The following is a 17,472-nucleotide window of genomic DNA, read 5'->3' as shown; positions in this document are numbered from 1 at the left end:
ACTTTCCTACTCCAACTCCAGTGACCTCCTCTCCAATCAGAGGGGAGGGGAGAATACAGGGCCTGGGGACTCTAATGAGGTGAATTAAAGATTGATGTGATTTTGTAGGATAAAATGAATCAGAGTGTGAGTTCTGGGGAGTTAGAGGGATTGAAAGCCAATTAGATTACAACCCTCTTAGAGAAAAAGGAAATGTGTATGAATGCAGGGAATACTTTACTACTTGATTCACTTTTTTTGTTATTTACATTGTTTAACATCCCAATTAAATGATTTCGTTATTGTATTTTAGTATCCCTGGTATGTCTAGCAACCAAGTGACATATTGAGAGGAGGGCCTCAGGTCATGGTTTGAATGGTTATTACCTTGAAATAACCATAGCCTGATATTAGTTAAGGTGGGGCTATACATGTAAATAAAAAATTTTATATGTGCCAATCCATGAGTTATTTATAAGTCCTCTCTTCTCCACCCAATATAATTCATCCAAATATACTAAAGTGGTAAAATAAATGAGACAATGGAACCAGCATCCTTTTATACCTCCCTTAAATAAATTATTCCTTGCCACAGACTATTTTTATAGGACTATGTACAAATACATTTTGACATCATTACAATATATGAACCTGGCAATCTTTCATTTTTATCCACTGACTTTTTACAAGGAGCCCCTTATTGATAGGGTTTTTGCTGATGTACATTAATAATATTGCATAATCATAGGTTTGCATGTAGAATTATGCAAATGTATGCAGATCCTAATACACATCAAGCTAGGCCCTCTGGCTTCCAATTCCCTGTACTGAACTGTCAATGCTGTCTGCCCTTCCATTCTGTAAAAGTTTGAATGCCCCCAGGCTAAATGTAATAAATATCATATTAACTAATATGTGACCAGAGGCAGGAAAATTAATACCTATAAGAAGCAGAAGAAAGGAATGAAGAAGAAACTCAGCAACAAAATAGAATATAAATGAAATCAGTAACATTATCAACAATAATTCTTGGGTCATCGCCTAATTGGAATGTTCTCAGAATAATAATGGGGCAGCTAGATGGTGTAGGGGAGAGAGTGCCAGTCCTGGAATCAGGAAGACCCATATTTCTGAGTTCAAATCTAGCTTCAGACACTTAATAGTTGTGTGACCCTGGGTAAGTCTCTTAACCCTGTTTGCCTCAGTTTCCTCATCTGTAAAATGAGCTGGAGAAGGAAATGGCAAACCACTCTAGTACCTTTGCCTAGAAAACCCCAAATGGGGTTACAAAGAGTCAGACATGACTGAAAAATGACTGAATAACAATAGAATAATAATGAAGGATGAGAATCTTATCTCCAACTTAAAAAAATTCTCCAAGAAAAATCAAGTCATTTCAGCATAATCCATTTTAGCATACTTCCATAGAGAGGTGGGGGGCTGCAGATAAAGAATGTTGTATATGCTGTACTCTGCCAGGTTCCAGGAATGAAAGGAAGACAGAATGCCTGTCCTTGAGCTTACATTCTTGCATGCTAGCTGGGGAGACGGTATGTACATGTAAAGAGAGGAGTAATGATACAAGGTACAGTTATAAGTAGTGAAGCTGAAAGATCAAGGAAGGAAGATCTGCTTCAACCTCCTTCCTGTAAAAAGGCAAAGTATTACCAACTCCCATTTTATATGAAATAACCAAGATCAGCATATCACAGTAAGAAGAGTGGACTTCAGTGTAGGCTGTTTTGTTTCAGTATTTTTCTTTGTAACAAAGGAGGGTTCTGTGGAAAAAATGGTCTATCAGGATGTGATGCATGTCAAGAACAACAGAAATAAAAATCAATAAAACTTTACAAGTCAGTTCAGTAACATTTGGAAGGGGAAGGGAGTGATGTATATGGTGAGCATACCTCTATGATATCATGATATAGTACAAAGAGCTCAGAATCTGGGTTTGACACCCAATTTTGACATTTATTCATTTTGAAATTGTTGTGTTACTCAATTTCTCCAAGGCTCGATTGTTTTTTTAAATCTGAAAAATGGGGCTAGTAATGCCTGTTCTATATTCCATGCCTTTGAAGACATTTGTCAGCCCCAATGAGACAATGAAATAGACAGAACAGAAACCATGCCATTTTCAATATTTGTTTTCCCATTTATACAACAACTCTAGCCAGTGAGCTAGACTACCCTGGAAAGATCAGACCATCTCCTGACCTCAAGAGATTTACAAATGATTGGATCATTCTTCTGAGGATGTAAAGAATCCATTTGCTGCCCTGGAATGGTCACTCTCAACATGAGCCAGTGACTGGCACCTGTCAACGCAGGAAGAAATTTCTCAGGAAATTCTCCAGACTAATCACCTCACATGGCCCCTGAACAGGGGAATTCCATGTCTTCACTTCTGCAGCTATTAGACAAATAATTTTCTGCCTTTAGAAAGGAAGCCTTTGTTATGAGCACAAGCCTGTCATCCCAGGGGTTCCAGGCATTAAAAAGCAAACTCTGCACAGCTCAGTAAAGAAATATCCAGAAGAATAAAAGATAAGAAAAAAACCATAATAAGGGCCCTGAAAAGGAGAAGGAAAGTGAAATTTACACTGATAAAGAGAAAGAAAATAGAGATGACTTAACACTCACTACCCATTCATGCAAGAATCTAAAGATGAAGTTGCTGTACTGAGTCTTATAGAGTTGCATTGCCAGGTCCTGACATTGGACACAAAAAGAAAAAAACAAAACCATAAACCAGACTGTGCTTATTCTGCCAAAGCTCCCCTGGTAAAATCTAAGGATTTTGTGTTGTCCTGGTGTTCTTCCTGGGGATTGTGGCTTCCAGTTACATCTTTAAAGAGTCAAATTCACATTCTATGGCTGGGAAGAATGCAGACAGCAACACAAAACTTTTGTGTTTGGCAACATGCACAAAAGTCTATCCTTGTGTTTTCTTCCCTGGCCACCATAAAAGAAGAGATTTTTTTTCCACTATTTCCTCACCAGGATCTTCTCATTCCTGTCCTGGCTCTGCTTCTGACTTTCTGATCTGTGAGCCCATGAGCCTTAGTAAGTGCCTGCCCCAAATTTGGCTTTTAAATTTTAAATTTTCCAGTTACATTCATAGATAGTTTTCAACATTTGTTTTTATAAGATTTCTAATTTCAAATTTTTCTCCCTCCCTCTCCTCGCTGACCCCTCCCTAAGACAGCAAGTAATCTGATGTAGGTTATATATGTATAATCATATTAAGCATATTTCTGCATTAGTCATGCTACGAGAGAAGAATCAGAACAAAAAGAAAAAACCTCAAAAAAGAAAAACAACAACAATAAAAAACAATAGAAATAGTATGGTTGGTCTGCATCTAGATTCAACAGTTCCTTTTTTTTCTGGATTTGGAGAGCATTTTCCATCATGAGTCCTTTGGAACTATCTTGGACCATTGTATTGCTGAGAAGAATAAAGTCCATCACAGTTGATCAACACACAATGTTGTTGATACTGTGTACAATGTTTTCCTGGTTCTGCTCATATCACTCATCATCAATTCATGCAAGTCCTTCTAGGTTTCTCTGAAATCCACCTTCTTACAGTACAATAGTATTCCATTACATTCATATACCACAACTTGTTCAGCCATTCTCCAATTGATGGGCAACCCCTAAATTTCCAATTCCTTGCCACCACAAAAAGGAGCAGCTATAAATATTTTTGTACATGTGGGTCCTTTTCCCTTTTTTATTATCTCTTTGGGAAAAATACCCAATAGTTGTATTGCTGGGTCAAAGGGTATGAGCTTTATAGCCCTTTGGGCATAGTTCCAAATTGCTCTCCAGAATGGTTGGATCAGTTCACAGCTCCATCAACAATGCATTAGTGCTACAATTTTTCCACAGCTTCTCCAACATCTATTATTTTCCTTTTTTGTCATATTAGTCAATCTGATAAGTGTCAGGTTACCTCAGGGTTGTTTTAAGTTGCATCTCTCTAATCAATAGTGATTTAGAGCATTTTTCATATGGCAATAGATAGCTTTGATTTCTCCATCAGAAAACTGCCTGTTCATATCCTTTGACCATTTCTCTTTCTTTTTTTTTTCTTTCTTTTTTTGTGTGAGGCAATTGGGGTTAAGTGACTTGCCCAGGGTCACACTAGTAAGTGTTAAGAGTCTGAGGCTGGATTTGAATTCAGGTGCTCCTGAATCCAGGGCCAGTGTTCTATCCACTGTGCCCCCTAGTTGCCCCCCTTTGGCCATTTCTCAATTGGGGAATGACTTGAATTCTTATAAATTTGATTTAGTTCTCAGTATATTTTAGAAATGAGGTCCTTATCAGAAGTACTGGCTATAATTGTTTCCCAGTTTTCTGTCTTCCTTCTAATTTTGGATGCATTGTTTCTGTTTGTACCCAAACTTTTTAATTTAATGTAATCACAATCATCCATTTTGCATTTCATAATATTCTCTATCTCTTGTTTGGTCATAAACTGCTCTTCTTTCCAAAGATCTGAAAGGTAGACTATTCTGTCTTCTCCTAATTTACCTATGGTATCACCTCTTATGTCTAAATCATGTACCCATTTTGACTTTATTTTAGTATAAGGTGTCAGATGTTGGTCTATGCCTAATTTCTGCCATACTATCTTCCAGTCTTCCCAGCAGTTTTTGTCAAATACTGAATTTCTCTCCCAGAAGCTGGGGTCTTTGGGTTTATTAAACAGTACATTACTAATGTCATTTACTACTGTGTCTCCTTTGCCTAGCCTATTCCATTGGTCCTCCACTCTATTTCTTAGCCAGTACCAGATAGTTTTGATGACTGCCGCTTTATAGTAAAGCTTCAGATTTGGTACAGCTAGCCCACCTTCTTATGCATGTTTCTTCATTATTTCCCTTGATATTCTTGACCTATTGTTTTTCCAGATTAATTTTGTTATTATTTTTTCTAGCTCTATAAAATAATTTTTAGGTAGTCTGATTGGCATGGCACTGAATAAGTAAATTAATTTAGGTAGAATTGTCATTTTTATTATATTAGCTCGGCCTATCCATGAGCAATTGATATTTTTCCAATTATTTAGATCTGATTTGATTTGTGTGAAAAGTGTTTTGTAATTGTGTTCATAGAGTTCCTGGGTTTGCCTTGGCAAGTAGACTCTCAAGTATTTTATATTGTCTACCATTACTTTAAATGGAATTTGTCTTTTTAACTCTTGCTGTTGGACTTTGTTGGTAATGTATAGAAATGCTGATGATTTATGTGGATTTATTTTATATCCTGCTGCTTTGCTAAAGTTGTTAATTGTTTCAAGTAATTTTTGAGTTGATTCTCTAGGATTCTCTAAGTATACCATCATATCATCTGCAAAGAGTGATAGTTTTGTTTCCTCCTTGCCTATTCTAATTCCTTTAATTCCTTTCTCTTCTCTGATTGCTAAAGCTAACATTTCTAGTGCAATATTAAATAATGGAGGTGATAATGGACATCCCTGTTTCACCCCTGAAATTATTGGGAATGCCTCTAACTTATCTCCATTACACATAGTGCTTGCTGATGATTTTAGGTAGATACTGCTTATTATTTTAAGGAAAGTAGCACCTATTCCTAAACTCTCTAGTGTTTTTCTAAGCTCTCTAGTGTTTTTGTAACAAATATTCATAATCAAGCAAAACAGATTTGCATATTGGCCACATTCCAAAAATATGCCTCAGTCTGTACCCCGAGTTCATAATTTCTCTGTCAGGGGGTTGTTAAAAGTATTGATTGCTTCCTAGGGTCCAGTAATATTCCGTTATATCCATATGCCATTTTTTTCGATCTTTCCACAAATTTTAGATACCCACATCATTTCTCTTCCAAAGACTATTGCTATGAACATTTTAAACATTTGTTTTTTAATTTTATTTCCTTGGGAGTATGTCCCCTGAGGCAGCTAGGTGATGCAGTGGATAGAGTGCTAGGCCTAAAATCAGGAAGACTCATCTTTCTGAGTTCAAATCTGGCTTTAGACACTTACTAGCTGTGTGACCCTGGGTAAGCCACTTATCCCTGTTTGCTTCAGTTCCCTCATCTCTAAAATGAACTGGAGAAGGAAATAGCAAACTACTCCAGTATCTTTGTCAAGAAAACCCCAAATGGGGTCACAAAGAATCAGACAAGACTGAAAATGACTGAACAAAAATGTGCCCAATGGTAAGATTCCTGGCTCAAGGGGAAGGGCCATTTTAGTCACTTTTCTTACATGATTCTAAAACAGAAATCCAGAATGGTCAGGCCACTTCACATTTCAATCAACTTCATCATCCATGTGCCTGCCTTCCCACAGCCCTTCCAATACTGACTATTTCCACCTTTTTTTTTTTTTCATTTGTGCCCTTTTTTTTTGTGGTGGAAGTTGAGGCCTCAGTTTTTAAAATTGCTGTTTGTCTTACTATTAGTGATTTGAAGCATTTTTTCCCATGTCAATTTATAGTTTACAATTTGAAAAATTGTTCATATCCTGTGTCTACTTATCTTTGGAAACTTAGTTTTTGTTGTTGTTTCTTCTTAGTCTATAAATAGTGACATATATGTAATAACCTGTACTGCATCAAGGTGTGTGTGTGGTGGGGTGAGATAAGAAGATCTGAATTTGAATCCTTCCTCTGTCACTTGTGTGATCTGGGACAATTTATTTCACTTCTCTAGGAGATTTGTGCTCACGTCCTTTCGTGAGTCCCATGTAGAGAATTTACCTGACATGCTGGAGGAGGCCTTTCCCCGGGTCTTTAAAAAATGTGTAGATATCAATGTAACACTGTATTTACTAATATTAATCCCTCACTGTTACTTCATAACCAGTTTACCTCCTTTTCTGTTCTTATAAGTTATAGATGGTGTCTCTTGCATCACTTACTATGTATGCATAATTAATTGCTGGTAATATTAATTGTTAATATTAGTTATTATTAATTGTTGTTAATACCAATTTGGTCAATTTAAATGCAAAATGCAGCTTTCTATTGCCATTTGATTTTACCCTATGACTTGGAGTTTTCCAAAGTTGTGGTATTCAATGATTTGCAGGCATATTATATCCCTAAGTCAATAGTGTTAAAAAAGATGAGGTTTTTTTTCCCCGTGGGGCAATGGGGGTTAAGTGACTTGCCCAGGGTCACACAGCTAGTAAGTATCAAGTGTCTGAGGTTGGATTTTAACTCAGGTACTCCTGAATCCAGGGCAGGTGCTTTATCTACTATGCCACCTAGCTGCCCCCCCCCAAAGATGAGTTTTGAAGATAGGGAAAAGCTGATGATCACTGAAAATCTTATTCCTATATGTGATCTATATTGTTCTTATTTGACTCTGGGCCCTGAAAACTGTCTACATGGAATGCCTGCTGGGATTTGTGCAGTTAGGAATTAACTCAATGGACTGCCCATCCAACTACAGCGAGGTGGTACCACAATGCATAGAGTACCAGGCCTAGAGTCAGAAAAAACTGAGTTCAGATGATATCCCAGACACTTCCCAGCTCTGTGACCCTGGGCAAGTTACTTACCCTCTGATTGCCTCAGTTTCCTCATCTGTAAAAGTGAGATTAATAACATCACCCACCTCTCAGGGTTGCTGTATTAAATGACATAATATTTATAAAGTGCTTCTAACAGTTCCTGGCCCATAGTAGGTACTTTATAAATGTTAGCTATTTTTGTTGTTGTTGTTGTTATTATTTTTATTCTTATTATTAATGGATGAGGAAACTGAAGTTTGACTATTTTAAGTTCCCAGTGTCACACAGGTTAAATAGCAAGTGGAATTTGAACCCAGTTCTTAAGATTTCAAAGCTAGTTTTTATTCCCCAATATGAGCCTGCCTTTTCTATATAGAAGAATTCAAATTGACCAAGTAGATAAAATAAGGAGGGGTCTCATCCATTCATAGGAAGGCTCTACATCATAGACTCTTTAAAGAGTTTATAATTATTAGATTTTAAAGAGTCACTGTTAATTAATGATCAGATATAATTAAAACTAGAAGTTGAAATCATAGTGTATATTAATAGGATTTACAATTTTATTATAAAAATTGTTTTATGTATAACTTTTCCTGGGCAATCCAATTATGCAAAACAATTAGAGGAGAGCAAGCAACAACTTACTTTAACTTTATATAACAATTTAAACTTTCTAGTCATGTGACCCAGATTCTAACTTGAAATTACTCTGCCAATCAAGAGAATGACTCCAAAGAATAATTCACAAAAAATATAAGATAAGTAGGGAGAAACTTGATTAAACAACTGTACGTCTAGGGGAGGGGTGAGTTCATACGATATGAAGATAATTACTGAAATGAGGATGTTTAGTTTGAAAAAGAAAGACAAAGATTGATTCATGCTAGCTACCTCTCTTGAAGAATGTGTAGGGTTGTCATGTGGAAGAAGAACCTGACTTTGGCCCCAAAGGGAAGAAATGGAACAATGGTGGAAGTATTAGAGAATGACATTTAGGATAGATGTCTGGAAAAACTTCTTAACTATTAGGGTTGCCCCAAAGCAGAAGGACTGTCCTAGAAGTAAGTGGGTTCTTCCTCATTGGAGGTCTTCAAACAAAGATTGGATAACCATTGGAGGTAGAGTTTATGTTGTCATCCAACATGAATGGGTTGGAGTAGATGGGAGGAAGAGGAGGAGGAGCAGGAGGAGGAGGAGACTGGAAAGAGAATGATGTTAAATTATGAAAGGGCTTAAATTCCAAGTGAGAACTTAAAAATTATCCAGTAGACAATGGTGATCCATTGAAAATCTGGGAGGAAGAGGAGTGACATGATAAGATTTATGCTTTAGGAAGATTCATCTGGAAGTGCTACCACCAAATGAGCTAATAATGATTCCTAACCCTGGTATTCTACACTTATGGGGGCAAAGGGGGGGGGGGTAGAAACATAATGGAGAATGGTTTGATTGACAAAAAAATCTTTACCTGAAACATCAAGTGATTGTGTATGTATGGTGAATGTGTGCACACATATATCTTTGGTCATGTAAAAGCTACTCATATTTCCATAGCACTTAAAAGCTTACAAAGCATTAAGTCTAATTATAGGGTGTCTCAAAGATCTTTTGTGCAGTTTAAAGCTGTTAAAACTTCAAGCCACACTAGAACTGGGACATCTACTCCTGACAGCCCCATTTTATAGATGAAAAACACTAAGCACAACCGAGGCTCAGATAATTGAAGTGACCAAGTGACCAAGGCTACAAAGTTAACCATTGCCAGAGCCAGGAGTTGAAACTAAGTCTTCCCAACCTGTCCATAGCTTTTTCTACTAACCTTCCTTTCATGGGGACCTTTGTAACTCTAGTGGAAAAATCTGAAATGGGTTCTCTGAAAATTCAATGGAAGTGCATAAGCCAAGGACTCAATGGCAAGTCTTAAAGAGTTGTATGGCATGAATGGTAAGCAAGATAGGGTCAGTGTGTGTTAGAGTGGGGTGTGTACATCAGAGTGTAGTGAGGAAGTGGGTGAAGGTAACACTGTTTAATGCTTAACCAGAGGTTGGCAGACCAACTCAAAGAAGGAAGTTGCGGTATTTATGGTAAAATTGTGGGTAAGCATTATTTGGAAAACTATCCAGAAGGGAATTACCTAAGGGAACCAAGAGATTATTAGAAAACAAATAATTACTTTCAGAGCACGTTTATCCATCAGGGATCCTCCTCACCCTCCCCACCTTTGGCCCGTATAACGGATACATCCAGCAATAATTCATAACGAGAAAGCGATTTTCTCAGGCTGAGGTACAGTATATCAGCCAAAGCTCTGCATTCCATGACTGGTCTGACCTTTCCTTTCATGTTATTTGGTAATTTCATTGGTCAAGATTTTACAGACTGTGAAATAGCAAGTAGCCACTGAGAAGCCAGAATACTAATAACTTATCTCCTGGGTCTGGGATGCCATTGTGGGGTGTTTTTTTTAAAGCTTACAATCTGCCATTTGCAGCAAGAAATGAAATTTTACTTTTTTGTGGTAGAAAAAAACTGGAAGGAGAATAAAGACCCGTGGATTGGGACATGACTGAACAAATTCTATTATAAGAATACTATGGGAAGAATGTGAAGAAATGAAGACTATGCAGGATTCTGAGAAGCAGAAGAAGACTTATAGGAACTGATGCAATATGAAGAAGGCAGAACCACAAAAATATGAATGAAATTAATACTGAAAGACCCAGAGCTCTGACTGATGGCCAGTCTTGCTCCAGGGGAATAAATGATGAAGCACACTTCCCCACTATCTTTAGAAAGGAGGAAGTTGGGAGTTGCAGGATATTGCATATGCTACCGAAGACAGTCACTGTTTTGGCTATCTTTACTTGCTCATTTTAGGTGTTGTTATATAATGAAGAGAACATTTGACTTAGAACCAAGAAGACTTGAATTTGAATCCCACTTCATATTTGCCAAATGTGTGATCCTGGACAAGTATCTTAAATTCTCCTAGTCTCAGTTTCCTCATTTGTAAAATGTGGATGATAATAATAGGGTTGTGAGGCACTACCTGTTTGGCCCTGATAAAGTAATTTTCCTTTCTAGTTCTTAGTTTGCTCATCTATAAAATGGAGATACTAAGAACATCTATCTTACAAAGTTGTTTTCAAGATCCAAATAGACAATAAATATAAAGTGAATATATGTAACATATAATATATGAATATATACTGTACAAAATATTTATACTATACATATATAAATTGGCTATCAACATTCTGAGAAAAATATAAATGTTAAGATTTATCATCATCAAAGTTTATTTTTTCTGCTTACCAAATATACAAATAATAAATCACTGTACAACTGTCATCTAGTTCTTCTTATAGTTAATATAGAACAATAGTTCTAAGTTCAAGGGAGACCTTAGGGTAGGAAAAATGTATCAGGAAATGACTGTGATATAAGCACAGAAGTTATCAATAAAACATAAAGAAAAAAAGGAGGAAAGAAGTTGAATAGTAGATATACTCCCCTTCCCCCTCCCCCCCCCCCCGCCACCTCCTCCCCCCAATTCTAACAAAGCTCCTAACTGGAATGATCTTCCTAATCATTTTAGCATTATTTGCACTGCTTTTGTTGCCAATATCTAGGATACAGGGGACTGAGAAGATCCTATTTCTCTTATCCCTACAGGGATTTGGCTGAGACCTGTATTACCTTATTTCAAGACAGCCCCATGGCTGCCTCTCCCCATGAATCTGCAATGAGACCAAACTTTGTTGGGAGCTGCACAGGGGACAACAAAGCTGGCTCCAGCATTTTCCAAGTTTGCTGAGTGACCAATCAATGGCAGAGACCGCAGCAATTGTCCAGATGCACTCATTACATGCTGGGTGCACAGAGCCGGGGAGCTATGATATGCCAAGGCGGGCTGAGACTCTTGTCAATTCACCAAACAGGATGTTGTCCATGCAGTAAACAGGCTCGCACACTGTTGGCAAGTGGAGTTCTGGCTGCCAGGGTCCAGGCCAGCCACATCATGGGCACTGCCCCAAAGGTTCAGGCAGTGCTTTATATTCCAAACCATGCTGCAGACACTTCAGCATTGCTCTCTGAGGAAGCCCTCATCTCCTGGATTGGTACACACTGTTGTTCAGGAACACACAACCCTTTTTGTTCACAAATGTTGCTGCGATCCGTAAAAAGGAGCCTTCCTCACCCTCCTGCCTCAGACACTGGGAAGAAAGGCCTGGCAGAAAGGCTGTGGGTCAGAGGCCTCGCCTTGCTAAAAGCCAGTCAGAAGAGGCAGAAATGAGTAAACCCACAAAGAGCCTCAAGCTGAATTGTTCTATCCTGCCAATTAATCATTTCCCCCCAAACTCCCTCAGACAGACCATGGAGAGAAGGAAGAGAGGAGGGGGTGGAAAAGAAGGATTTAAAATGGGCCACTCTCAGCAGGGTCTGGTCATTAAACAGGGACAAAGTAGGTGTGCTGGGGAGAGCTCTGTAAACACGGGCACTCAGGTCTGTGCTTTCTAAATGACAAGGAGGCCCTTACTTTGTGAGAAAGGCTGAGGAGTCAAGATAGATTCCTTCTGAAGTACAGGCCACAGGGTAATTACCCTGCTGTCTCTTTGTGACCGCTGCTCTGTTTGCACTGAAATCAGCCCTTCTCCAGCCCAGGCATACTCAGAACTCCAAGGCAGGGATATTTCTTGTGCCCTCCAACTGTCTGAGTGACCTCCTTCCCAGGAAGGTAAGAGGCAGCCTATGGATAAGTCCTTTCCTATTTAACCAATGGTCACCTCCCTCTTCGTTATCAGAGAAAACCAATGACCTCCATTTTGACTGAGGGAAAGGAATCACTGCAGGTCCTCCATGCAAATGGATTTGTCCTAAAAAAAATAAACTTTTGTCTTTTTAGAATAATAGTTCAAACGTTGTTACTGTTGTTTAGTCATTTCAGTTGTGTCTGAATCTTCATGACCCCATTTGGGTTGTTGTTGTTGTTGTTGTTGGGCAAAAATACTGGAGTGGTTTGCCATTTCCTTCTCCTGCTCATTTTACAAATGAGGAAACTGAGGAAAAAATTTAAGTGACTTGCTCAGGGTCACATAACCAGTAAGTACCTAAGGCTAGATTTGAACTCTTAACTGCAGACCCAGCACTCTCTACACTATGGTACCATCCCACTGTCCTGGCACTGTCACTTACTACCTGTGTGATCTTGAGTTGTCAATCCATTTCCTCATCTGGAACATGAAGGGGTTGGACTATATGATTTCCAGGGAAATCGCACTAAAGCAATGGGTGGCTCTATGATTTCAATGTACCTGCTTTCATGAAAAGGCTTCCACAGGAGTAGAATTGGATATTTTATGGTGAGTAGGACAAACTTTTTTTTTCCCAAAGGAATAGAAGATGCAACGTTTATTCACTGAACAAATAAATAATGGGTGATTATCATGGGCATAATTCTCCTCAACCTTACAAGGGATACCAAAAATATGACCCCCTCCCCCATGAAGCTTAAGTCCTGATGCCATGGGAAATTATCTGACTTAGTTTTAGGGGGACATTCTATCTTCTTGCTGGTGTCTAGCCTGACATTAGGCTGGACACCAGTAAAAGATGTGGCTGCTTCCACTGCCACCCTAACTTAGCCCTGAGTCCATAATGAATAACTCTGGTACTCAAGGTAACCACCACAAGATGTGCAAGCAGTTGTTGGAGTGAAGTACTAGAGGAATGTTAATCAAAGTACCAGGACACCTTGAGACCAGAAGGGGCTGAGCTAGAGAGATCTCACTTGGGATGCAGACACTAGGGAGAATGGACCATAAGGTTTGATCGTTGCCTTTTTACAACTAATTCTATTCATATAACTAGGTGCTAAGTCCAGTTGTTTCTAATTGCCGAAGGATATAAAGTGCTGTCAGCACCCTCTAGGACAAAGTGCCAGTCACCTTGCCCTGATTTCAACTCTGCTGAGCTCCATCCCCTTACTTGGTGTTACTGTAAGTATGTTTATATTAAAGAGCAGGAAACAGATTTTCTATTTCTTCTTGGTATTCCCCTCCCCCAAACTCCCCCCCCACACACACACACGCTTTTTACTTAGGAGACATTCAATAAATGTCATTGACTGACCAGAAATATAGTTACCTTCTTTAGTTAGGCGTGTCAATAGGATTAGAGACAATCTTTTTCCTATGATTTAGTCTCCCCCAAATTCGGACAGACTGTGTGGGACATAGACACATGGTTCCTGGAAATCACAAAGGAGAAGACATTTTTTGGTTTTACCCCTGCTATCAGCCATCTATCCTATAATCCCACCATGCATGTGCATAGAATGTGGCCAGGGATGCTAAAGCATTTGGCCCACGCTCTATGCATACCCATAAGACCTTATGTGAAGCTTCCAGACAGCAGGGGAATTCAATTCAACATGCATTTATTAACAACTCCAAAGCACTGTTTCCTCTAAGACTATCTCTGTCCCTGTATACTTAAGGTTGGTGCCAAACTGAGGTAGAATAAAGCCTATGGTTGTTCAGTTCCTCTTTTCTCCTCTCCTTTTCCCTCCTCTTCCTCCCTGCCCTCTCCCTTTCTTTCTTTCTTTCTTTCTTTCTTTCTTTCTTTCTTTCTTTCTTTCTTTCTTTCTTTCTTTCTTTCTTTCTTTCTTTCTTTCTTTCTTTCTTTCTTTCTTCTTCTTCCTTCCTTCCTTCCTTCCTTCCTTCCTTCCTTCCTTCCTTTCTTTCTTTCTTTCTTTCTTTCTTTCTTTCTTTCTTTCTTTCTTTCTTTCTTTCTTTCTTTCTTTCTTTTTCTTTCTTTCTTCCTTCCTTCCTTCCTTCCTTCCTTCCTCCTTCCTTCCTTCCTTCCTTCCTCCTTCCTTCCTTCCTTCCTTCCATCCTTCACTTCCATCCTTCCTTCCTTCCTTATTTCTTTCTTTCTTTTGGCTTCTTCTTTCAGCTACTCTCTGAATAGGTGAAATGTCTTGAAGCAGCCTCTCTAATATATTCCTCCCTACCTCTTCTACTTTTCTTCCCTCTCTTCTTCCATTTCTTTCCCTCTCAACTAGTTCCCCCAATATCAGAGCAGAATATAGAATATGTAGCACACTTCATGAGGAAATCTATCCAGGATTTATTTTCTTTTTAAAATTAGGAACACTTGAGTGATCATTCATAAAAGACATTACTTGTATTCATCAAATAAAATAATAAACTTATACATGTTGCATAGGATCCCTTTGCTTGAGAGTTGGATTAGATGATGATGACGACTGGCCTTTATATAGTACTTTAAGGTTTTCAAGACAATTTATATATTATCATTTGATCCTTATAATAACTCTGTGAGGTAAGTGCTATTATTTTCCACATTTTAAAGATGAGGAAACTGAGATTGACAGAGATTAAGTGACTTGTCCAGGTCCCTGAGGTCCCTTTCAACTATCCAATTCTGTGATTCTATAAATTTAATTTTTAAAAAATGAGCAGCTAAGCTTCATTCTAAAAATACAAACTGAAAAATAAGACACAAAATACCAAATTTTTGCTGTAATAGTAACCATAATTTTCATCTTTATCTCTAACCTGATAATGAGATGACACAGATTGACCAGAACAGATAAGTTTCTTTAGTTTCCTATCCTAGAAAATGAGACCAGGTATTATGGAGTTAAATTCTTCAATTATATCATTGTAATTAAAGCCAGTTCTTGGTCAATGTATAAAATCACTACTGAATATCATCATGACATTGTATTTATTGGTTTTGTTTTTTTCATGCTCTAGTTTCAAAAGGTTTATTTCTCATGAACAACTTGTAATATCTAAACCTACAAAGCCCTGAGTTGATTTGTAAAAGGTGTGGGACATGGAAGATTGAACCTATTCCTTTAGCCAATCAAGCTACTCTCCAGTGGTGTTTGTAGTGTTCATCAAGTACCAAGTATCTTGATGAACAGATGAACAGATCTCTCATGACCTCAAAGCAATCTGATTTCAGCCTTCAACTCATCCAAGAATGCTTTAAATTTATTTGCAATGATCCTCCCATCATCCCTGCCAATAACTAAGCTTATCACTTTTCCTATTACAATCACAACTTTACAAGTCTCCTGTTCAAATTGCTGGTTAATGTCAGTAATCACTCATTCTAGAAATGGGGTAACATGAAATTATTCTCTCCTGTTCCTCTCATATAAAAATCCTGTGGGGATCTTGGACATGTCATCAATACAAGCAGACATTCTTCTCTTTTTAACTGAGGGAATCGCTAGATAATTCTTTATATACATTTCCACCTTGCCATTGTGAATAGAATGAAAATATTCTTGGCCACTTCTTATCACAAAGAGTCACAAAAGCTTTTCTACCCATATTGTTGTGGTAAATAAGGTTAAGATCTGGAACTTGGACTGGTCTTATTACTTTTACCATCATCTGAAGAAAAAGGAACATTATGTGAAGGGCAAAGATGACTTTGAATAAATTCTAGTTCATGGATAAAGCTCCTGGTTTTTATTTTAGCAAAAACCTATGAGTTTCTGGTAACTTCTGGTGAAGCTTTTAAACAACAGAGTAGTTCAGTTTTCCAGCTAGATATGCTTCCACTCTGTATTCTCAACTTCTGTTGTACAGTGACTAACTCTTCAATTCTTCTCTTGAAATCTTTTCCATTACCATATGCCGAACAGGCGTCTCTCCAATTAACCAATCAACAAACATTTAAGAGGCTTCAATATGCCTAACGCTTTACTGGTATAATATACTCTCATTTATGGTTTGTTGCTGAGCTAAGCCTACATAGTTCCTGAGGGAGGATTGTTAATGAAGTAGTTACTCTCTGACTCAGAGTTCTGAGAAAAGCATCAGATGCTGCTGAGTTTTGAATGTGACAAAATGTAATAAAATTGAGGAATTACCTAATCAGAATTTCTGTAGAGATTTGGGGGATAAATGTGATTTATTTGATATAAAAACAAAAGCTGAGAATTGGATTACTAATCAAACACTAAAGTGGGGTCAGTCAGAAAAAAAGGCAAGAGTCTGAATCCAGAAAGATAAAAGAAAAGAGGCAAGAAGTCAGATTTTAAAACTGCACTGAATAAATTTGTAGCTGGAAGTGATAGATAACTACAGTAGCTGATGCCATGAGTAAGAAACTGAAATAGAGAAAGAGTTTGGAAGCATAGAAAATCAAGGAAATATCCAGGAGATCAACAAGTTTGAGTGAAACATTTTACACGGTGAGATGTTAGTCAAGGAACCCTGAGGACAAATTCAATTTGGTAATTATCCAACACAAAACTTTATTATTGAGGAAGTTTATGTTCTGTTTCTGAGGAAGATGACATTGAATTTTAGAGTTTTTGATTTTTGAACATATATGTATTAATGACTCATGTTTCTTCTTGTCAGTTTCTGTAAGAAGAGTGTGTCCACTATCTACCAGAGATATTAAGTGTATTGGTGGGAGAATATGACCCAGGTTTATAAAAGGATTGTAATATATTTTTATTATTGATATGTGTCATTATATCATATGAGTGTTGCTGATATCATGTTTCTTTTTGCTTTATGCTAAGTAAATGGTAACATTACAGACAGAAGAATGCCATTTGTTGAAGAACAGAGAGAAGAACAGTTGGCTAGGACTATAGAGGTGAAAGGAGGGTAATGTGTAATGAAAAATGAAAGATAGGCTGTGGTCAAGATGTGATAAGCTCTAAAAGCCAAAAAAAGATTTTGCATTTTTTTCCTAGAAACAATAGAGAAGCCACTGGAGTTTATTGGAATGTGGAAGTAAAATGGTCAGATCTGTGCTTAGGAAAATGATTTTTTGCAATAGGAAGAAACTGGAGTCAAGAAACCAATTAGGACTCATTATAATAATCCAGGAGAGATGAGATGAAAAACTGAACAAAAGTAGTGGCTGTGTGAATAGAAATGTAAGATAGAAGTAAAAATGCAAGAGTAGGATGCAAGAAATGATGTGGAGAAAGAA

At 37.7% G+C, this 17,472-nt stretch overlaps 1 pseudogene; it reads right to left on the bottom strand.

Moving 5' to 3' along the window:
• LOC122731515 overlaps positions 1-17,472 on the bottom strand; it is a 37,548-nt pseudogene that overhangs the window by 11,616 nt on the left and 8,460 nt on the right.

This window comes from Dromiciops gliroides, chromosome 6 (assembly GCF_019393635.1).
Source record: "Dromiciops gliroides isolate mDroGli1 chromosome 6, mDroGli1.pri, whole genome shotgun sequence".
Classification (NCBI taxonomy): domain Eukaryota; kingdom Metazoa; phylum Chordata; class Mammalia; order Microbiotheria; family Microbiotheriidae; genus Dromiciops; species Dromiciops gliroides.
This window is presented reverse-complemented; position numbering and strand designations above follow the sequence as displayed.